Source organism: Lepisosteus oculatus, chromosome 14, assembly GCF_040954835.1.
Source record: "Lepisosteus oculatus isolate fLepOcu1 chromosome 14, fLepOcu1.hap2, whole genome shotgun sequence".
NCBI lineage: Eukaryota > Metazoa > Chordata > Actinopteri > Semionotiformes > Lepisosteidae > Lepisosteus > Lepisosteus oculatus.
This window is the reverse complement of record NC_090709.1, coordinates 3,793,401-3,817,754: the sequence shown is the minus strand read 5'-3', so window position 1 is coordinate 3,817,754 and position 24,354 is coordinate 3,793,401. Positions and strand designations below refer to the sequence as shown.

Below are 24,354 nucleotides of genomic sequence, written 5' to 3'. Positions count from 1 at the left end.
CTGGGGATCCTCAAATGATGAGGGTAGAAAAGAGAACTATTCGACACCATCAGGAGTGCTTAATGTGTGATAAAAGTGTTTTTTAATCACAAAGTGAAAATAGTGAATTTGTCTTTCACTTAGATGTTCATCAAAAGCTCATTAAACAATGAAGGAGAGGCTCGTGTTCCGAATTCTCTTCGTGTCTCATTGTCTTGCTTTGATTTTTAAAATGTACACTGTTGACTATTCACTCTTCCTAACATGATTAAAGAGACGAGTTTAGTTCAGAGGTAAAGCATCTCATGCATCGTATGAAGCTCTGTTTTCTATCACCAGGTCTCCACTCTGGATTTATTTTTAAGCGCGATATCTTTTCTGTGATTTCTTTCATTTGAATTCCCTCATGTGTGAATTTCAGCGCGACACATAAACTCGTTTGTCTGTTTTAAAGAGATGCAATTTTTAAAACAGACAAAATGAAAGACTTATTAACTAAATACACATAGAAAACGTGCACCTAATTGAGAAAATTTGGACTGGGGCGATTTATTATTGTAGCGGCGCAAGGGCGCAAGCTCACAGTGGTGCACTTGAGGAATGCGGTACAAGGGTCAGTGGTGCATTGGATAACGCATCTGATTACAGATCAGGAGACTGTAGGATCGTAATGCTCTTAAACCCAATACCATAACTGTAGTGTGTTCAGTCCTATACAACCTTTCTATCGACTGAATAAGCCTCCTGTTCCATCTCCATCTTCTTCCCACACATTCCGGCTATTTCAGCACCGTTATTGTTGGACTACAGTCAAAGATGCGTAAGGGACACTATTCCGAAGAACCGTCTTAAATAAATAACATTGCAAAAGGTAACAATAATGCTTTCTTAACATAACCTTACATTTGGCCTTACAATAAAATTTTCTGTACCCTCAAATAAAAAAAAATCTTACTGCTTTCTCCTGAGAAACACAAGTGTAGTGTCAAATCACAAAAAATAATACAACAAATATACTAAATTAACACCCAGATATGACAACACACAGCTATGACAGAACACATTGAAGACTTAAAAGCCCTTTAAATTTTTATTTCCTTAATTTCCATTCTCTTCCCTCCCCAGGATAACTGAAAACTAACTATAATAAAGACTGTATATGCATTACTTGTAATACAGCTACTAATAAAGATATACATGGAACTTAATTATTAATAAATAACACTTTTATTAATAAATACGTGTAATGATAACATTCATTGTGAATATTTGTGGTGTCTGGAAAGCAATTTTAGTTAAATATAATAATAATTTTCAAGCAAGTGGTGCATAAGCTTGTTACTTAATGAGTACATTATTTCCATTACATTCAAGACAATTCTAATGTGATCAATTGTTCTGCTTTGTCCGCTACTGAGTTGCTTAAAACCTATGAAGAGGTGGTTTAAGCTAGACTCCTAATGCAGTAACATCTAACGGGCAGCAGCTGTTATTTTAGGTTTGTTGCAATTGAGAACAGGTTTAGTACAGAGCTGCTGACAAATTTCAGCGGAGTTTATTGTATATAAGTTTATCGCAATTGACCCATTGTAGCTACCAATCAGCAGCAAGGAAAAACAAACTTCACTTGTGCCTTTTAGAAAAAGGGAAACAGAGTAGTAGTGTATGTGGTAATTTCAGGTACAATGTAAGAACTAAAGTTAACTACTCCCGTTGTAATGCGTGGGGTCCTATCAATAGAAATAAAATTGTTGTAATCGGCATGACTCTGCTATGTACTGCTGTATAAGTACCGCGCGCTGACCGATTGCGCCACTGGAGCTGTGCACGTTGTGCTCCTCATACAGACTGATGCTGCAGAAACACAGGGAGAAAACGGTTTTGGTTGTGGATCGATCTCCACATGGGGAAAAGGAACAGTAAAATAGCAAGGAAAATACAAGAAAAGAAACTGAAAGAATTGTGCTAACAGCAAAGGGAGGCGGAGGGAGGTGGTCGGACAAGTAAATCAACCTGGCAAATTATTTGTAGCGACATTTTTGAGTCAATCAGCACACGGATTTCTCTTCATGTGCCTTAAACTGTGCAGTTTGCAGAACTAGCTGACGCACCCTGTCGTGAAGACCCTCTGTAAGGTGATTACACGTTTCATTTTCAAGTCACCTCCTTTACATGCAATTGCAGCCCCAAGACTCAGAGAAAGCATGAGAAATGGCTTTTATCTGGGTATTATAGTCTGTAAAGACCAAGATGAAAGATGTGCATTGGACTTTACACCTATTTTAAGTAAAAATAAAAAAAAGATTTCAGTTATATAACTTTATTTGGAAGAATAAACCTCATTATATTAGAAAACACCTTTTGGGTAAACCAAAAAACCAAGGGGACATGAATGTTATAGACTTTTATATGTCAGATATAACTTTTAAAAGTAATTGGATTAGGAAATATATTAATAATAAATATAGTATTTGGAATTTTATTCCAAACATAATTTTTCAGAATGTTGGGGATCTTGACTTTCTGTTAAAATGTAACTTTGATATAAAAAACCCAGTTAAGTTATCTAATTTTAATAAGCAAGTATTATTTACAAACACAATTTTTCACCACATATCACATACATATTATATTTGGAATAATAAAGACATTAAGATTAAAAATATTTTTTTTTACATACTTGGTTTAACAACAAAATGTATTTAGTGGCTCAACTGTTGAATGAAGATGGTAGATTGTTTACTTATCCTGAATTTTCCGGAAGGTGTAGTGGGCTTATTAAAAGCAAGTCAAAGTGCTAATAGGACTGACTTTCTTCGGGGTCCTACAACTGATTTATTCTTGGATGGATAAGAAGTGTAACAATACTCATATTAGGAATCTTTGTAAACCCCATCTTATCCCTTCTTGTTAGTCTTTTTGGAATGCAATGTATGAAAATATTGGACAACTCCTGATAGATTTTGTATTACAAATAAAGTTAAATAGATATTGTTTAAAATTGTTCATAAGTTTTATTCAGTTAAATTAGTACTCTTTAAATTTAAACATGAGCAGGACGATCTGTGTGTTTTTTGTTGGACTGAAAAGGAATCTTTGGTGCATTTATTTTGTTAGGTGTGTGTTTGTAAAATTGTTTTGGACAGACTTGCAGAGTTTTGTTTGCAGGCAGTTAAAGGTGTTTTTTAGATTGAAGGATTTTGATATTTTATTGTATTGTTTAATAGAAAATTTGGAAAAAGAGCATTTATTTATAGTCAATGTACAGTGCCTTGCGAAAGTATTCGGCCCCCTTGAACTTTTCAACCTTTTGCCACATTTCAGGCTTCAAACATAAAGATATACATTTTTTATTTTATGTGAAGAATCACCAACAAGTGGGACAGAATTGTGAAGTGGAACGAAATCTATTGGATTTTTGAAACTTTTTTAACTAATAAAAAAATGAAAAGTGGGGCGTGCAAAATTATTCGGCCCCTTTACTTTCAGTGCAGCAAACTCACTCCAAAAGTTCAGCGAGGATCTCTGAATGATCCAATGTTGTCCTAAATGACTGATGGTGATAAATAGAATCCACCTGTGTGTAATCAAGTCTCTGTATAAATGCACCTGCTCTGTGATAGTCTCAAGGTTCTGTTGAAAGCGCAGAGAGCATCATGAAGACCAAGGAACACACCAGGCAGGTCCGTAATACTGTTGTGGAGAAGTTTAAAGCCGGATTTGGATACAAAAAGATTTCCCAAGCTTCAAACATCCCAAGGAGCACTGTGCAAGCGATCATCTTGAAATGGAAGGAGTATCAGACCACTGCAAATCTACCAAGACCTGGCCGTCCCTCTAAACTTTCAGCTCAGACAAGGAGAAGACTGATCAGAGATGCAGCCAAGAGGCCCATGATCACTCTGGATGAACTGCAGAGAACTACAGCTGAGGTGGGAGAGTCTGTCCATAGGACAATAATCAGTCTTACACTGCACAAATCTGGCCTTTATGGAAGAGTGGCAAGAAGAAAGCCATTTCTCAAAGATATCCATAAAAAGTCTCGTCTTAAGGTTGCCACAAGCCACCTGGGAGACACCCCAAACATGTGGAAGAAGGTGCTCTGGTCAGATGAAACCAAAATCGAACTTTTTGGCCACAATGCAAAACGATATGTTTGGCGTAAAAGCAACACAGCTCATCACCCTCAATGTGGCAAAAGGTTGAAAAGTTCAAGGGGGCCGAATACTTTCGCAAGGCACTGTAATAATCATTCTTGGTAAATTTCACATCCATGAATCCAAATGGTCTAATAATACTCCCCTTTTTAGTACTTTTGAGGTGGATGTCACGGACGTCCAAAGGGACTAACCGTGGGGAGCAGGAGAGCGGAAAAAGACCCATATGCGTAGCGGCGAGACGGGAAAAAGGCCCGGGCTCATTAGTGTAAAGAGTTCAGGAATGCCGTATAGAAACCTAAGCCCTCAGGGAGCGGACATGGGGCGCCCTGGTGCTAGGCGGGTCTCAGGACATCCAAACATCAATGCTGAGCGAGGACAGAGTGCAAGACCCGGAAATATATAGCCCAAGGGAAAGAGAGGGACAGGAAGGACAGCAGACTGGAAACTAGGGACAGGACAGAGAAGGAGCGCCCTCTGGCTGCAGAGGGCGTGACAGTGGAGCTGCAACACTATTTAAATTCTATAAAAAATTTGAGAAATAATAAAGCAAGGAAAACATATGATATATGTAAAAAATACAATCTGTTCACATAATTTACCTCATTACCTCTGGCAGTTAAATGTTTTTTTCTGTTTGTGCCTGTTCTCTTGTACCTGTTTTGATCCTCTGGTTGTATTTGTATTTGTAAATTCTTTATACATTTAATAAAAAAATCTAAAAAAAGAAAGCATGAGAAATGGCTTTTATCTGTTACTTTGCATGTGCCAGATAAGAGTTCAATGTGAAGCGCCGTACAGGCTCGATGGCTTAACATCTTCCATCGATCACATAGAATTGCAGTGAAGCGATCTAAATATGACTCTGAAGTACTTGGAAAGATGATTATTTTGAGCGAGCCTCCCAGGGTCTGCTACGAGGCTGAAGCTGGCTTCTTATTCGCGTTTTTCGTTCCACCTTAAATGCTGCTGCTGTGATGTTATGTCGCCTTTTACCTGTAGATAGCTCTCTTTGATCAGTACTAATCCGGCTGGAATACTGTAGACATCCTCAGTGAAAGGGAATATCAAAATAAATAGCCACTGTCCAAATTATATTTTTGTATGGAATATATTTTAGAAAATCGCAAACCAATTTTAAAAACTCACCACAACACAGACTTACACTGGGAAAAGGTGACTGCACTTTCTGCTTATTGCTACGGCCCTCCCCCCGATTATGAAAACATCTTACAATTCTGACACCGAGGTGTGAGAGACAATGTAACAGACTGTCAAAATCCTGAAGTACAAGACATTTTAATGCACCGTTTTTCAAATATGACCCTCTGATCTTGGCATGTCAGAATACATTGGGAAAAAGTATGGCACGAATTGCACAAATTGCAATGGCACGAATTGTTGAGAATATCATTGACCTTGCCGATATTTGCAGGGAATATGAGTGTTTTGCACATGTTGAACTACAACAAGTAAAAATTGAGTTCCTTAGTCAATATCACCGGGGATGTCCAATAATTACAAACATTAATAGGTTCAAGGAAACTTAGACCACACATTAAGTTTTATCTTCGAATGGAGGGTGGGATAATTCATTTATACTCTCGTTGCTCATTACCTAACTATTTTAAAAATATGACGCAGATTTAATCGAGAAACTTGTAATTGCCTTAAAGAGAGTCTTCTTGAAGACGTACACCAGCTAGCTCTCCACTGTCAATTGACAGGACTTTAGAAGAAACTGTTCTCATACAGCCAATGTTCAAATTACACATCTTAAGGAACATGAAGAGAAATCCGTGTACTAAATAACACACAGCTGTCGCTGCAAATTATCACCAAGCTGTTTTATGTCTGACCACCTCTTTCCTACTTTGCAGCGAGCACAATTCGTTCTGTTTCTTCATTGCTATTTTACTGTCTCTTTCCCCCATGTGGAGATGTATCCACAGCCGAAACTTTAGGTCGGTTCTTGTTACTCTATCCGATTGAAAGAGCTGTATTAAAGGCACTCCCATTTCTGCAGGAAAGTTATTGTTGCTGCCAACACAATATACTGCAGCCAAATGTGATAGCGATACTGTCACTGCTTGTGGGCCACATGTTCCTGCTGTTATATTATGTCATGTTCATCCACAACTAGAAACATTAGTGATGTAGCACAAGCTTTAAATAGGTGCAGTCGATAGAGCTTGAATCTCTTAATCTCAGAACTGTGGGTTCAGCCCCCACATTGGGTCCCTCTGTGTCCATTTCATCCCTCCAATGCTCCTAGCAGGACCTGATGGCGTAGAGTAATCCCCAGTGCCTTATGACCTTTGGCGTAATTCAGCTTTCTTTCCACTTTGGGTCTTGATTCAGATATTGCTTTGAAAGCATCAGGCAAGCAAGAGTTTGTCTAAATGGAGGGAGATCTACACACGAGCAAGTATTAAACACTTCAGCATTTACTTTTCGAATACCACACTTTGTCAAAACACTGCCACTTCATAAGCTAATAAGTAATGGTTTTTGAGCACGCATTGTATTGTTAATGCTGTTATTAAAAAAGCGTAAATTCACATAATGGAATTTGGACAGAGCAAAGTAGTCCAGCCCCTAGACAACATTGCATACCCATTGATTAGAGTTTAAAACTACAGGAGCAGGGGTAACAATAATGGCAACAACGTGTTTTGGAGTTCGGCATTTCTCATTTCTTCTGCAGAAACATCGTATCGGAATGATCTGCCCGAGATAAAAGAGGAATTGCGGCTTTATATCATTTTTCTGAGCACTGCGTTGTTCTGTTCATGCTGACCACACGCTTAAATTTATGTCATTTAATGCATGTGTTACCTTTCCAGGTTTTCCTGAAATTCCTCGCATTTGAACCATCACTAAAATATTTCATTCGGGTTCGCCCAATACATCGTGGAAACAACATTTGCAGGGGAATGCTGTCACACATGAAACCTTTGGAAGTTTGAGAAGTGTATTTCAAAAGGAGTGGGTGAATAGAAAATGAAACAGTGGTCACTTTGTAGGCTAGAAAGAAATCCAAGCAGCATAAAACCCAGTGCATTTTAACAATGCAGAATACTCACAAATTGCATTGTGCTGCACCTTTCTCCTGCTGCTTTCATAATTCAGTCTTTCACATTTTACCATACATCTTTTCTCAATAGTTTGAGATCTTCGGTTTACAAGCCCAACACTTTACCACTTGGCCACCACATCTGCAGGACCCAGTTGTTTCCCATCAAGGCTATCACATTTTTTAAATAAAAAAAACATAAAAAATAAAATAAATATGATTATTACTGTTGTTCAAATTAATTATTCTGAAATTAATTAAATTGCATGGAGGCAACAACAAAAATACCTTAACAAGGAAATATGGGGCAGAAGTGGGATTACAAGTCACACCTTCGAAGAGACTGAAGCTTTAAACCAGCCAATTACCAGTTACCATTCATAATGGCTTTTCAGCACTTGTAGTCTGAGTTTGCGTTGTTATGACTTCTTTGGCACTCTGAATATAGTTCTTCTGTGGAGCAGGCTTCAGACTCTGCTTATAGCGCCTGTGTATTTTATTTTTACCGGAAGACAAATTCCGAATTGTATCTCTTCTGTTTTAGAAGTTTTGAATGGCGTATTTTATACAGCACACAAACAGTATTCTAATTGCAGAATGCAGATCTGTGCAGCAATCGTACTCGATTTGACTGTGTTTCTGAAATACTTTAGCAAACATATTCAGGATTCCTTGAACCTTTAAAAAAAACTACTTTGCTTCCAATCTCTGATGTCACTGTAAACTCGGACATGATGTTCTGCAGATGTGCAGTGTGCCTTTCCTCTTGTCATATTCAAGAGTACTCACTGTGTGAGCTCCTCACTGCATGTCCTGTACTCTACTGTGATTTCATTTGGATTATCTACGTGGAGTGCAGTGACAAGTTCGTCTTGAACATTTTCGGTTTGTGAAAGGAAACACTAAAGAAAATACAAGTAATGAACATTTAAAATAACCATAGTACAGCTAGAAGAGGGAAAGATAAAAGACGATTTAGAATGACATTCACAATAGATTGAAGAAAAGCACAACCGCCCAAACAGGGACTTGAACCCTGGACCCTCGGATTAAAAGTCTGATGCTCTACCAACTGAGCTATCTGGGCTCTCGAAAAAACAAAGCCACTGCCGGGATCCTCGCAAATCACATGTCTTTTCTTGTGCCGAAGTGCAGTCATACCTGACCCGTCTGGAATGACCACTGACAGACTTTATCCAGAAGCGACAGCACCACTCCCTGTAGAATGAGAGAAATACAGAACGACACAAGGAGTCAAGGGGCTCCCACAATTAATCTTTCCTCACATTACACATTTTTTCACTATCATTTTGACCTTTTCACAATCAGATTTTTTTCACATTTAATAAGATCTTTTAAGCAACAACATTTAAGAAAGAAAACAAATGGAACATTTTTTGAAACAATAATAAAAAAAAAACTTTCAATGCCTTGGTTGTGTAAGTGTGCACACCCTTTATAAAGGGGGTTGTAACTGTGCTGAAATTTAACCAGTCACATTCCAGATCATGTACAAAGGTTATTTGCCTTTGCCAGACATCAATTGTATTGATTCTGATTAGTCCTAATTTATATCAGCTGATCTCATATAACCATCCGATCTGGGAGAACAAACGTTCAAACTGCACAGCAGAACATGAAGAGAAATCCAACTGCTGATTGTCAGCAAGGAATGTCGTTACAAATTAGTTGTTTTATGTATCTAGCCACCTCTTTCCTTCCTACTTTGCATTGAGCACAATTCTTTCAGTTTCTTCTCTTGCATTTTCTTTGCTATTTTACTGTCCCTTTCCCCCATGTGGAGGTGGATCCACAACCGAAACCCTGTTTCACCCTGTTTGTGCAACGTCAGTCTGTGAAGGGAAAGCAAAGCGTACAGCTCCAGTGGCGCAATCGGTCAGCGTGTGGTACTTATACAGCAGTGCACAACGGAGTTATGCCGAGGTTGTGAGTTTGAGCCTCACCTGGAGTGGTATAGTATGTCTTTAGCTACTGAAAGCAACTGTCCACTTTAGATGCTGCTACTTATAAGTCATCTTTAACACCTTATCCAGTGGGATTGCAGTCTATAAGGTATTTGCTGGAGATCCGGTCTTAATTAACATCAAAGGAACAGGTAAAGGGTTTGTTCCACGTCACACCCGAAGAAGGGTCCACGTCGTGTTTCCTTCTCTTTTGAGCATGGAATAAACCTATACTTTTTCCTTTGCAGCTTACGCATGCCGACGCAGGTCACTACTTAATTTCCCATCAGTTGTGGACCCCCTGCTGATCTGTACACAGATGAGAGATATCTTCTTAGACGAGAGGTCTACTGGGACTAAGGGAGCACGATGGGGTACTGAGGACTAGAAAATGCTCTCGCATTAGATTCTGTGTTTTTGTTGTTCCCCAGATTTGTTTTTAATGTTCTTTTTGTTTTTAAGTTGTTCCATGAAGTAATTTTTTTAAAATGTATTTTCTGTAGTAGTTAGACTACTGCAATGACTTACCTAGGTTCCGGAAGAATTCTTGTTTTGTGGTTGTTGTGTTTTCGGGTTACAAGATTTTTTTTTTCTGTTGATAGGACCCCACGCATTACTGTGGGACTAGTTAACTTAAGTTCTTACATTGTACCTGAAATTACCACATAAACTACGGCTCTGTTTTTTTTTATGTAAGGCTCTGTGTTTCCTACTGATGTAGGAGACTAACTTAAACTAACTTAAACCACCTCTTCACAGGGTTTAAGTAACTCAATAGTGGAACAGGTGATCGCATTTGAACTGTTCTGAATGTAATGGAAATAATATAGTCACAATAACGAACATATGCACCTATCGCTTGAAATATTTAGCTAAGATTGTTTTCTAGACACCACAAATATTCACAATGATTTTTATCAATACGTCTTTATTAATAAAAGTGTAATGTATTATTAAGATTAATGTATATCTTTATTAGTAGCTGTATTACAGGTAATGCATGTACAGCCTTTAATATGCAATAGTGAATTTTCAGGTTTCCTATGAAGGGAAGGAACCTGAAATGAAGGAAATACATATTTAAAGGGGGTGTAAGTCTTAAATGTGTTCAGTCACGTCTGGGTGTTAACTGAATAGATTGTATTACTTATTGTGATTTGACACATTTCTCAGGAGACAGCAGAAAAATGGTGGAATTTGCGCGTACAGAAAATAACTTGAACTGAACAGGCAAATGTAAGGTGATGTTAAAGAAAAAAAAACTTTGTCACCTTTTTCAACGTGATTATTTAAGACAGTTTATCAGAACCGTATCTCTTCTCGATTCTGTGGCTGTGGTCCAACAATATCGGCGGTGAAACAAGCAGAATGTGTGGAAAGAATTGGAGACGTAACGGGAGACTCACGCTGAGAAATGTGGTTTAAAAACTTTACGAGCTAGGTACGCGTCGAACCTACAATTTTCCGATCCGAAATCGGACGCTTTATCTTTTGCGCCTCTGGCCCTGACACCCTAACAACACCACTGTGAGCTTTGCGCTGCTATTAGTAATTCTGTACATCGCTCCAGTCCAAATTTTCTCAATTATATTCACGTGTTTTCTACTTGTATTTAGCTACTAGGTCTTTCATTTTGTCTGTTTTAAAAATAGCATCTCTTTAAAACAGACAAACGGTTTTATGTGTCGCGCTGGATATTCACACACGGGGGAAGTCACACGAAAGATAATCACAGATAAGATGTCGCGTTTAAAAAGAAATCCAGAGTGGCGATAGAAAACAAAGCCTTATACACGCGATACAAGTGCTCTGCAGCTGAACTGAACTCCTGACAGGCACTTTTGCCTGCGGCTCTTTAATTGTGTTAGGAAGACTGACGCGTCTACACAGTGTACAATTTAAAGGTCGAAGCAAGACAATCAGATCAGAATTCAGAACACGAGCCTCTGCTTTATCGTTTACTGAGCTTTCGATTAACGTCTAAGGGTTATCTTCCATATCATCTTTTGTTCTACATTCATAGGTTTAAGACTAAAGACAAAAAAATAGTTATCATTTTCTTGCCAGCTGGTAGTAATTCTTCTGCACTGACAGGGGAGATTAGTATTTTATCTATCGCAATTTGTGTGTAGTTTATGAAAAACAAGTTGTTCCAGAAATGAACACTTACATTAAACTTAAGGCAGACGCCTGCTGCTGCCCATAATGATAAACTCTACACGACGAGAGAGAAAGAAAGGCACTGGTGGGATTTGAATTCAGGATCACCAATTTACTAGACAGGCACTTTAACCAGCTAAGCTGCGGCACTGCCCTTTTACAGTTACCTGGACGCACTGCTATGAGACACCGGCGTTCTGTTTGCGCTGAGCCTGCTCACTGAGCAAGTGACGAGAAATGGCTTTTATCTGGTAATTTCAAGTCCAAGGAGCCCAATATGCTTTTTATGTTCAACAGGATGTCCACTACAGCCGGCACTGAAGCGCAGCAGAGGCTCTGTGGTTTGACATCCTCCAAGGAAAATGTTGAAATCGCAGGTGGAAGATAACAATTGTCCTTGAGTAGAGCCGAGTGGTTTCTCCCCATGTTCGCATAAGTTTCCTCCAGGTGCTCTAGTTTATCGCCGGCAGCCATATCACTCTGCAACTCACAAGTGGCAGCCCACTAAAGCTGAGCACAGGTAAGCCTGGTCAGTACCTGGATGGAAGACCTCCTAGGAAAAACTAAGGTTGCTGCTTGAAGCGATGTTAGTGGGATCAGCAGGGGGTGCTAATACCCCAGTATAGTGAGGGGGGCACTATACTGTAAACAGGCTCTATCCTTCAAGTAAGATGTGAAACTGAGGTTCTGACTCTCTGTGTTATTAAAAATCCCAGGGCTTTTTTTCAAAAAGACTAGAGGCTAAACAATAAAAACCCATGCATGCTAATGGGTATTACTGAGGACTAACTGTCCCTCTGTTCTACATAGATGTGTCAAATTTCCCATTGGCCCTTACCAATCATTGCCTCCTAATACAGTAACATCACTTTATTAACCCTTTACAATTTCTTGCATTAGGAATTATCTTTTCACATACCCCAACTTTCTCTCCATGAGACACACAGGCGGGGAGAGAGAAGCTTGGGGTCAGAGTGCAGGGTCTGCCATTGTACAGCACCCCTGGAGCAGCTGGGGGTTAAGGGCCTTGCTCAGGAGCCCAACAGAGTAGGATTCCTCTGCCAGCTGCAAGATGTGAACCAGCAACTTTCCAGGCACAGTTCCTTAGCCACAGAGCCACCACTCAATCTAATCCTCATCTATGAATTGGCTTCATTAGTCTGCTCTCCTCCCCTCTGATAGCTGGTGTGGTAAGTATTCTGGTGCACTATGGCTGCTGTCCCATCATCCAGGTTGCGCATTGGTGGTGGTGGAGGGGAGTCCCCATTACCTGTAAAGCGCTTTGAGTGGAGTGTCCAGAAAAGTGCTATATAAGTGTAAGGAATTATTAATTATATTATTATTGCCACAGTTATTGATATTATTTAGCAAGTTAGTTTAAAAAGGCCTGACCCTTTATGATCATGAGTTTTACAATGTCAGTTTGTCACTCCTGTTTATAGTTTTAACTTTCCTGTGTTCCTGTTATTTAAATCCAGATGCTTTTGTAACTCTCTGTAGCTATACAATTTCTGTAGGTTTAGGATTAGTCATGCTATATATACAGTGTCTTCTTGCAGGACCCTTGATTTCTCTTGATTTGTAGGGAAATTTAAATAACATTTAGGTTTTATTATGTTGTGTCTGACTTTGTGTACAGTGTTTTTTGTCCTTTGTGTGGATCTACTGATACTTATGATTTGAAACAAGTAACTTTCTTCTTTCTCTTGATTTTATCATTCCAAGTGACCAAGGGCTCCTTAATTTTTAATGATACCTTTAATGTCATACATAACATAACAAAACCAAAGATTATTGCAAAGCAAAACTTTAATAAAATGTATTAAAAAATATTCCCATCAAAACTGGTACATTCAGAACTGTACATCAATCAACAATTTTATTTCCTATATCTGGAACATCAAATGGTAGAAAAAGAAAGACTGAGCAGAAATGGGATGTTCAAGCCTCAGTTTTGCAAAACACAAGCTGCAGGTCCTGTAGACACAGACACTGAGGACAATATGGAAACAGTGGAGTGAAGTGGACTCAGGTCACAGACAGTGTCAGTGTGGGAACAGTGGAGTGAAGTGGACTCAGGTCACAGACAGTGACAGTGTGGAAACAGTGGAGTGAAGTGGACTCAGGTCACAGACAGTGTCAGACAGTCTCAGTGCTCAGAACTGTTGTAAGACTGTGTGACTCTGTTGGTGAAGCTCTTCTGTGTCTAGACCTGCAGGAGGAGTTTCTCCCAGACAGCCCTGTCAGTCCCGCACCACCCATCCTCTCCCTGACATCCTCTTCCCCAACATCATCGTAGTCAGCCCTGTCAGGGGCTGGGACTCCTTCTTCAGGGGGCAGTGTGGGCAGGACCCTGTCCACTCCAGGGCCAGTTTGGAGGACACCTGACAGAGAGACACAGACTCATATTTTTACAAATAACTCAGTTATTAACATAATATTGATACAAATAAGTATTATGAAAATGGTCAATATCAGAAATGACTGAGTAGATAAATTAATAATTAAATTAATTAAAGATGCAGCCATTCAAAATGGGTGAGGTATTTCGCGGCATACCCCGGTGGGCATGTCGCGGTATCACGCAGTTCATGTGTGTCACGTGGCTAACTATCCGGCGTCGCCTTGTAAAACCGCCAGGGGGAGCTTAACCTCTCATGTACAGCATTTGAGCCTTTAATTTTGAACTGTGTATTACAGCATGTTAATCATCAGTCATTCAAATGTTGGTATATTTTATGAAAGCAAGATTGCTCAGTTGGACAAAAGTACACAAACTACCTTTATCAGAAATATTTATGCATCAAAGCCTTTACTGAAGATATTACTAATAGTATTAATAATGGATGACTTTGGACAAGCTGTATACTCAAAGTATAATTTCTTTAGCACATTTGTACAAGCACTTGGAATCTGTCCAAGCCATACTTTGTCAGGCATTTTGTTTTACTTCAACGGGCATAAAAACTTCCTTGCTTTTAACAGGGCGTTTCATAATTTCTAACTACGAAAATGATTTAAAATGCGACACCTATCATTCAACTAGAGCTTAAAATATCACAAGGATCCTCAAGAGCACAGCAAAGAGTGTATTAAAAGACACTTGTATTTATCAACGCTTTCTTTTCCGTATACCAGATTTTATGGAACCACTTCAGAGGGGTGTCAGCCAGTCAGATTCCAGGAATCGGCACTTTAAAGGAAAAATACACACCGGTATTCCATTTCTCCCTAAACATTGTAAGCTTCGAAGTCTTTAACTAACGTGATACCGGAGTCAACAAGCATACTTTTAGAATTTGATTAAAAGGGAATATAATATGGAATCGCGTATCTCAAGAATTTAATAACGGTATGATTATATCCGTGTACTGCGACAGGGCTGTGTAGGGCTGTTTCGCCTCCCTGTTCATGCGAGCTGCCTTGTAGCCGACTGGTCTAGGTGCGTGACTACCAACTGGCAGGTTGTGTGTTCTAATCCAGCTGGTGCTGGACTTTTCTTTTAACAAACATTTCTTCGAAAAAATAGGTAAGCGATATTATGGACAATCAATTGACTTTTATATTTCAAAATATCGCAACATGATCGATATTTGTGATATTTTGAACATATCTTCCCTTCTGACAGCGGTTCCTTCTTCTATTGTGTGTGTGTGTGCAACAGAGTAAATTTTTATAGAGAAATGAAGGCTGGACAGTATGCGTTACAATATAAACATTTATATTGATTTAAACCGTGTTCTGATTTAAATCGCAAATGCGTGTTTAATTATATGTGTTTTTTAATCATAATCAGGCTAATGCATTTCTACATTTTCTGTATGAACCAGCTTAGAGGTTCATACAGAAAGACAGCTTGTGTTTAAATTGAGTGTAAGGTAATTTATGCTTCTAAAGTCATGGTCAGCATTTATTATTGTACTGTGCTGTAAACTTTTTCTGTGCCTAGTCACATTATTTTATAGCGTTTTTATTGCGTTATTAAATCCGGTGGCGCTGTGTGAAGTCTATAAACGATATTAATTTTGGAACTTAAACATACAGTATATGGCTGGTCTCGGTACTTTAAAGACAACATACACACCAGTATTATATTTCTCCCTATACATTTTAAGCATCGAAGGCTTTAACTTCTTGGACTTCACACGCGTTGCAGTATGCTCCTATTCTTTTTATGCTCAGGCACTAAGTAAAAGGAGATGCTTCATATTGCTTGACTAATTTTAAAAACTAAGTTATAAATGCAGACGCTCCCTCGGTGCGCTGCTCTGGTGCTCTGGCTCTTACACAGTACCTGTCTGCCGTAAGTGTTACAATATACATACCTAACACTGCTTGTACCCATCTGTCATGCAAATAAAACACCTTGAATTGAATTGAATTGAGGGGAAAGTGGGGGAATACTAAAGCCAATACTGGCGACATGCTAATGCACAGTCCGGGTGTGGCAGGCTTCCAATGTCAACTCGACTCGATTGGAAGACAATGAACGTATTTTAGCCCTAAATGAATTAATAGCAAACATGGTTTACATAAAATACATTTTTCCAAGAAAGTTTATAATAATACGATCTATAGTTGAAATCTGAGCTTAGAAATAAAGGAAAGGCATTTTCAGAGAGCAATCACGCTGTGTTTATGTACAGTGCCTTGCGAAAGTATTCGGCCCCCTTGAACTTTTCAACCTTTTGCCACATTTCAGGCTTCAAACATAAAGATATAAATTTTTTATTTTATGTGAAGAATCACCAACAAGTGGGACACAATTGTGAAGTGGAACGAAATCTATTGGATTTTTGAAACTTTTTTAACTAAGAAAAAAATGAAAAGTGGGGCGTGCAAAATTATTCGGCCCCCTTGCGTTAATACTTTGTAGAGCCACCTTTTGCTGCGATTACAGCTGCAAGTCGCTTGGGGTATGTCTCTATCAGTTTTGCACATCGAGAGACTGAAATTCTTGCCCAATCTTCCTTGCAAAACAGCTCGAGCTCAGTGAGGTTGGATGGAGAGCGTTTGTGAACAGCAGTTTTCAGCTCTTTCCACAGATTCTCGATTGGATTCAGGTCTGGACTTTGACTTGGCCATTCAAACACCTGGATACGTTTATTTGTGAACCATTCCTTTGTAGATTTTGCTGTATGTTTGGGATCATTGTCTTGTTGGAAGATAAATCTCCGTCCCAGTTTCAGGTCTTTTGCAGACTCCAACAGGTTTTCATCCAGAATGGTCCTGTATTTGGCTGCATCCATCTTCCCCTCAATTTTAACCATCTTCCCTGTCCCTGCTGAAGAAAAGCAGGCCCAAACCATGATGCTGCCACCACCATGTTTGACAGTGGGGATGGTGTGGCCAAAAAGTTCGATTTTGGTTTCATCTGACCAGAGCACCTTCTTCCACATGTTTGGGGTGTCTCCCAGGTGGCTTGTGGCAAACTTTAGACGAGACTTTTTATGGATATCTTTGAGAAATGGCTTTCTTCTTGCCACTCTTCCATAAAGGCCAGATTTGTGCAGTGTAAGACTGATTGTTGTCCTATGGACAGACTCTCCCACCTCAGCTGTAGTTCTCTGCAGTTCATCCAGAGTGATCATGGGCCTCTTGGCTGCATCTCTGATCAGTCTTCTCCTTGTCTGAGCTGAAAGTTTAGAGGGACGGCCAGGTCTTGGTAGATTTGCAGTGGTCTGATACTCCTTCCATTTCAAGATGATCGCTTGCACAGTGCTCCTTGGGATGTTTGAAGCTTGGGAAATCTTTTTGTATCCAAATCCGGCTTTAAACTTCTCCACAACAGTATTACGGACCTGCCTGGTGTGTTCCTTGGTCTTCATGATGCTCTCTGCGCTTTCAACAGAACCTTGAGACTATCACAGAGCAGGTGCATTTATACAGAGACTTGATTACACACAGGTGGATTCTATTTATCACCATCAGTCATTTAGGACAACATTGGATCATTCAGAGATCCTCGCTGAACTTCTGGAGTGAGTTTGCTGCACTGAAAGTAAAGGGGCCGAATAATTTTGCACGCCCCACTTTTCATTTTTTTATTAGTTAAAAAAGTTTCAAAAATCCAATAGATTTCGTTCCACTTCACATATGTGTCCCACTTGTTGGTGATTCTTCACATAAAATAAAAAATTTATATCTTTATGTTTGAAGCCTGAAATGTGGCAAAAGGTTGAAAAGTTCAAGGGGGCCGAATACTTTCGCAAGGCACTGTAGAAAAAGCGATTGGGTTTATGAGCAATCTATTTACCTATTCGCTTAAAACGCTATATAAAATAAAGTTTATTTAGAGATGAATGATCAGTGTCGCAGTTTAAATAATGGGAGTCAGGAAACTAACACACAGCGCCACCGGATTTAATAACGCAATAAAAACGCTATAAAATAATGTGACTAGGCACAGAAAAAGTTTACAGCACAGCACAATAATAAATGCTGACCATGACTTTAGAAGCATAAATTACCTTACACTCAATTTAAACACAAGCTGTCTTTCTGTATGAACCTCTAAGCTGGTTCATACAGAAAATGTAGAAATGCATTAGCCTGATTATGATTAAAAAACACATATAATTAAACACGCATTTGCGATTTAAATCAGAACACGATTTAAATCAAAATAAATGTTTATATTGTAACGCATACTGTCCAGCCTCCATTTCTCTATAAAAATTTACTCTGTTGCACACACACACACAATAGAAGCAGGAACCGCTGTCAGAAGGGAAGATATGTTCAAAATATCGCAAATATCGATCATGTTGCGATATTTTGTAATATAAAAGTCAATTGATTGTCCATAATATCGCTTACCTATTTTTTCGAAGAAATGTTTGTTAAAAGAAAAGTCCAGCACCAGCTGGATTCAAACACACAACCTGCCAGTTGGTAGTCACGCACCTAGACCAGTCGGCTACAAGGCAGCTCGCATGGACAGGGAGGCGAAACAGCCCTACACAGCCCTGTCGCAGTACACGGATATAATCATACCGTTATTAAATTCTTGAGATACGCGATTCCATATTATATTCCCTTTTAATCAAATTCTAAAAGTATGCTTGTTGACTCCGGTATCACGTTAGTTAAAGACTTCGAAGCTTACAATGTTTAGGGAGAAATGGAATACTGGTGTGTATTTTTTTCTTTAAAGTACCAAGACCAGCTATATACAGTAAGTCTTTCTACGACAGACCAACGGACCACGAGTGCCCTTGTCGGTCAACCAATCACGCACCGTGGTATTTTGCGTCATCGCGCGTCACGATGCACGACGCCGTAGCCAATTACCTCCGGTACGTGTCTGTACCGCGCACTTTGAATGGCTGCATCTGTATAAGCTCCCAACTTGTAAAGATTTTGTCAAGAACAAACCCAAGTTTGGTATAGTTAGAGGCACATAAGAGATTTGTTCTTTGGAACAGCTTTATTGAAAAAAGTAATAGTTGAGACACAATTTGTTAAATATTTGTTATTAACGACACTACACACATGAAATTACACACAACAAACATACAGCACACAATTACAAATTTGCTGACAAGGTGTTTTAGACACCTACATCCTAACCACCCAGAAAATTCTCAAACTGCTACCTAGTATTCAACTTTTACAGATCACCTACATAAAAGAAAGAGATAAATCAAACCTTCTAAACCAAAGACAGTACAACCTACAGTTAAATCTCTCTCTTTGTGAACCCAACTGTTACAAAATGAATGGGATCCTATCTCCCTGTTCTAAAGATGCTCCCACTAGCCAAGAGAGGCACTCTTTAACTAAGGGATTATCTAAAGAAGAAATAAAAGTTTCTAAAAACAACAGAAAGGCAAGCTTTCTTTATGAGGGTCAGACAAAACTCCAATCTGGTCTTTCCAGTTGATCTGGACAAGTAGAAGCAAGAAGTAGCTCTCGCCTTCTATCATTCCTGGGCGGTTGATTGACAATCATTTACCCAGAACTTAACTACATTTCATTGTTGCTTTGATCACTGAATCTCACACCTCAACATTTCAGCAAACATCTCCTTGCTTGACAGCCCCTAACCATATACTGTAATTGGAATTGGAATTGATTACATTAGCCAGGTGTACCTAGAATTTTTAAAACACTTACATAGTCACAATTGTGTAGTGAATGGGGATTTTAATTTTCTGTAGGAATCAGAAATTATAGCAGTATATTTTGAGAGTACTTGTAGACTTTTAGGAACTAATCAAACATCATAATCTATAGTCTCACACGTATTCTAACCAAACAATATACAATTTATTGATATAATCATAATTTTCATAACAAAAAATAAGCATAAGAGAACATATCTGAGAAGTAATCTGCTTTGATATCAATGGCTATTAGTGGACTAACAGTTATAGTATACAGAATAGATGTTACAATATTGTAGTCAAAAGTGTTTAATAGGATTGTTTAAAAATTAAATTGTATCTTTTTGGAAGAACTGATGATTCAGTGTAGAATTCACTTATACTTATGGAGTATCAATGCTCTAAAACCACAGTGAGGAAGACCTAGTAATTTCTGAGCCTAGTAATACTCTCTGCAGTCAGAGAACATAATTCCTGGTCTTGGGGAATCTAAAGCTTTGTTCTGCCCAGACCTCATTCCCTCATAATTAATCAGCTGCTGATCAGTTTAAATCAATTTGGCTATCTGATTGGCTAGGTGTGTCAGGGTTTCAATGACACTCTGATCTTTGTGATCTAACTTTGTACAATTCAGGTCACTCAGTCTTTATTGGCTGTTATTGATCCTGGTAGGACATGATAGAGTGAAGCTACCGCTACTGCAAAATGACTGATTCCCCCCTGTCTTGGATGACAGTGCAACAGAGATGGATTACTGGAGGTTATCTTTCCCATCCCTGAACTACCTAACCCACACTGAGCCGCCTGGCTGTAGCCCCTTTTACCTGAAGTGGGGTCTTCCTCACTGCTGAACACATCACTGTACCCAGAGGGTGTCTCATCAGAGAGGAGTCTCCCTGTGAACAGAAGAGCAGGCCAGTAATGGCTCTGTCATTCTGACACAGATCGGCCTGTCAGAGACCTCTTCTCTTCTAGGTAGTGTTTATTTGCAGATATGAAATTAGGTTGAGACTAATTTCTAATGACAAAGGCTACTGTGGGCTGGTACAGGGGGTACTCCTTAGTCTTATTTATAATAACTCACCTGACACAGTGTCTGGACTCTGGGGCACAGTGATGGCATCATCATAGTACTCAGGGGCCTCTTCTTTCACAGAGGACATCAGCTTTCCTAAAGCACACAGAGCACAGCTTCACTGTCACACATCAGCACACTGAGTTATCTAGAGCACAGGACTGCTGGAGCTCATCAGAACACACTGATTAACTGAACATCACACAGGATCTAAAACTCCAGGCTCTAAGTACAGGAGATCAGGGGGAACCTGATTTCCAGTCCTATTCACAACTGTAATAAATGTAAAACAATTCCTAGATTTTCAAATAAGACGTTGAAGGAAAACAAGGCAGAGAAAGTTTGGCTGTATTTGGACAGAGAGGGTGGTGATGTGAACCCTATGAGATACTGAAGAGGAGCCGGACACTGGCAGCAGTGACCCAGACTGAGTGTGCAGGGCTGAGATCACAGGGAGAGAGTCAGATTCATGTAACTGGTGCAGAGTAGTACAGACTCCGTATTCAGAGGCTGAGATCCAAGAAAGAGTAGAGAGATTCAGACTCTGTGGGATTGGTGCAGAGTTTCCCTATGTGATTGGACTGAAATAACCCACCTGACAAGGCATCTGGACTCTGAGGTACAGTTACAGCATCATCATAGTACTCTGGGATCTCTTCTTTCAGAGGAGTTATCGAGTCTCCTGAACCACACAGAGAGACAGAGAATTTACACTTCAGTACTCAGACTTACTTTGACCATAGAGCTGCAAAGTAATTGGAAAGTGTGATTTTAAATGTTTTATGGAGTATAGTTAAGCCAAAACTCTAGGGTCGCTGATTTATCTGATCTGAAAGGCAGCATGCTGTTCCGCAGTCTCCTTTTCTATCAAAACCAATGAGAGCAGCACCCTGTTTACCACCCCAGTATTGACCAGGTCTAGTTTTGCTCAGCATCTATGATTTGCTGAGATAATGCTAGTGTGAGGCAACACTGAAAAACAGACTTTATAAAGTATCAAACACGTGTGGTTATATTTATATAATTCAGGATTTTCTACATAAGTTCTCTAATCAGCGTGGTTTGAGGTGAGAGTGAGTACTGAACTGAAGACCTCCTCACTCCCACACTGAGCCCCCTGACTCAACCTCCCCTCACCTGGTACTGGGTCTCCCTCACTGTCCTCCACATCATCATATCCAGAGGGCAGCTCATCAGAGAGGAATCTCCCTGTGAACAGGAGGACAGATCAGTATTACCTGCAGTCAGACAGCAGCCTCACTGTCCTCTACTGGAAGAGAAGCCAATGTGTGAGTTTGTGTTTATAAGGCAGATCCAGAATCGTGCTGTGTTAATTTTCTTCACTTAGTTTGACACCAGTTGAGAAAAAATCCTACAGGTTTAAAACTAAAAAATACCCTTTTTGTCAGAAACCAGTTGAGTGAGATTTTCTACAAGTGTAAGTCCTCAGATTTTCCTTAGAGGGTGGAGACTAATCACACCTGAAGACTGTCTCCACTCACCTCTCCTGGGGGCGCTGTAGGTTCCCTCTCTGGCCAGTTTGTATTCTATATCCTCATAGACGGCATCATGATAGGGGGCGAGTGCTCCCTTAGATAGGGCTGTGTGAGGAAACAGACACTCAGGGTTAACATGCAGGGAGAGGAGTACAAGATAAAAAATGTCACTCCTAAACCTATTTTGGACATTTGAGCACACAAATGTTATGATTCTGGATTTGCAAATTTCCTGATATCTCCACCTGTAATTGTTGCTAATCTTTTTCAAATAATCTTTCTTAAACTTCAAATGGATTTCTCTACCCTATTAAAATTGCTCACATCCAGCACACCTTTAAATTAGACAGGTTTTACCTCAGGCAATTGTGATTTTAAAGCAGGTTTATTCCTCAAGGTAATTATGTAAATATAAGTTCCATGTGAGTGACAGAACTGACCACTAGAGGTTATTATGTGGATGGAGAGTTCCCTCCCTACCTTTCCTCAGCTTGATTCAGTCCAGAGTGACAGCAGTCCCACAGGTGAAGCTCACTGCCTGTGCAGTTCACCTCGTCCAGCCAGATGGTGTCACTCCCTGGTCCGAATGAGGCCTCTATCTCTGCGCTCATTACATCCCCACAGCCCAGCTGTCTGCAGACCACCTGGGCATCCTGCAGGTCCCAGGAGTCGTCACAGACTGTCCCCCAGGAGCCCTCGTACCGCTGCTCCACCCGGCCAGAGCAGTTAGTGCCTCCAGCCAGGCGCAGAGCCAGGGGGACTGAAAGTCAACAGAAAGGTTATTCAGTGTCATTAGATCTGTGACTGTAGACGAGAGCGGAGAGGTTACTGAGTGTCTTCAGCTCAGTGACTGTAGTAAAGATTAGTGAGGTATAGAGTGACCCTAGAAGAGAGCTGTATGGTTACTGTTCCTCAGCTCAGGGCTGCAGTGTCTCTGACTGTTTTACACACTGAACTCACCTGGGCAGTACAGCTGAGGCTGCTCTTCCTGAGGGGCTGGAGTGCTTCTGTCAGCTTCTTTTCTAAGACCTTCAAGAATTAATAGTCATATAAAAACATTATTATTATAAAATGAATAACAATGACATTGCTTTCATTTTTATACATGTTTGGATATAAATTTATAATAATTCAATTGAAAGCTCTTATTATGTTCTGAACTTGGCAAAACACTAATCCACAGAGCTGCTCGAGATAAAGACAATCACTGCAGAGCTGTTTAAGAGGAAGGCAGCATTACTCTTCACTCTCTACCTGAGCAGGTGATATTAGCCACTTCTTGGTCTGTGCAGTCATTCTGACCCCAGGGGGAGGAGGGACACTGCCACAGGGAAGAGTCATGTTTGCGACAGCAGACAAAGTCCAGCCATTTGGGATCTGGGCTCAGCCTGGAGTTTGTCTCTCTGATGGTGCCCTTGTCTCCACAGCCCAGCTGTTTACAGATCACTGCAGCTGTGGAGTCAGTCATGCCGTTCTGACACACACTGCCCCAGGTGCCATTGTAGTAAACCTCTGCCTGTCCTGAACAGCCTGCAGACAGTCTCAGCAGAGTGTAATCTGTCAAGACAGCAGGGAAAGTTAAAGGAAACAAACCCTGACAAGACAGCCCAACGTTTCATTCTGAACTGGTAAGAAACAACTAGCAATGAAATGAAATGAACATGTAATGAAACAATGACAGCTGTACAATAACACAGTTGACATGAAGGTGACAGGCAGGACTGTGTGGTTCTGTTCATTCAGAATCTGGACAGTGCATCACACAGAACTTTAAAATCCCATTACATGATCAGGTTCTGACCCAAAACATCATTCTGATCAGCTTGGCTATTCAGCAGCAGCACAACTAAGAGACTGAGGCATGAAAGTAGAACTCTTGGCTCAGGATGAGCGGTGCAGCGTTATGAATGGAGAAAACGTGGCTCAGGGTGACATTTAACACTGTGTGGGTCATCAGGATCTGACCAGAAGCCATTCTTGGAACAAATCAAAATGAAACATTTGAGGCAGAAAATCATGAAAGATAATGGCCAAGACAAATACACCCAAACAGACAACAGGTCTTATTGATGTGAGAAGTTTAAAGTTTGGACCCTAGATTTTACTGGAGGACTGAGATGAATATATCCCCATTCACTAGTGGAGGGGAATTTCTCTTGAGTTTCTTTCTCTCTTTATTTATTTTTGCTGGGATGTGAATATGTGCATTCACAACTGTATCATAAATATAAATATTTATTTTAAAATTAATTCTGCATCCAGCTCAGTCTTTTCCTCAACAAGATGCATTTAAGCACTCCAGATGCAAACCATATCCACAATGTGGAATTCCAGTATGT

General features: G+C 39.9%; 2 non-coding genes across 2 annotated transcripts; one reads left to right on the top strand and one right to left on the bottom strand.

Moving 5' to 3' along the window:
* Nucleotides 1-8,226: 8,226 nt before the first annotated feature.
* On the bottom strand, nucleotides 8,227-8,299 carry trnak-uuu (transfer RNA lysine (anticodon UUU)). Its single transcript has one exon. It is a non-coding gene; the product is annotated as a tRNA-Lys (tRNA).
* Nucleotides 8,300-9,090: 791 nt separating this feature from the next.
* trnai-uau (transfer RNA isoleucine (anticodon UAU)) lies at nucleotides 9,091-9,184 on the top strand. Its single transcript has 2 exons — nucleotides 9,091-9,128; nucleotides 9,149-9,184. It is a non-coding gene; the product is annotated as a tRNA-Ile (tRNA).
* The last annotated feature ends 15,170 nt before the right edge of the window (nucleotides 9,185-24,354 follow it).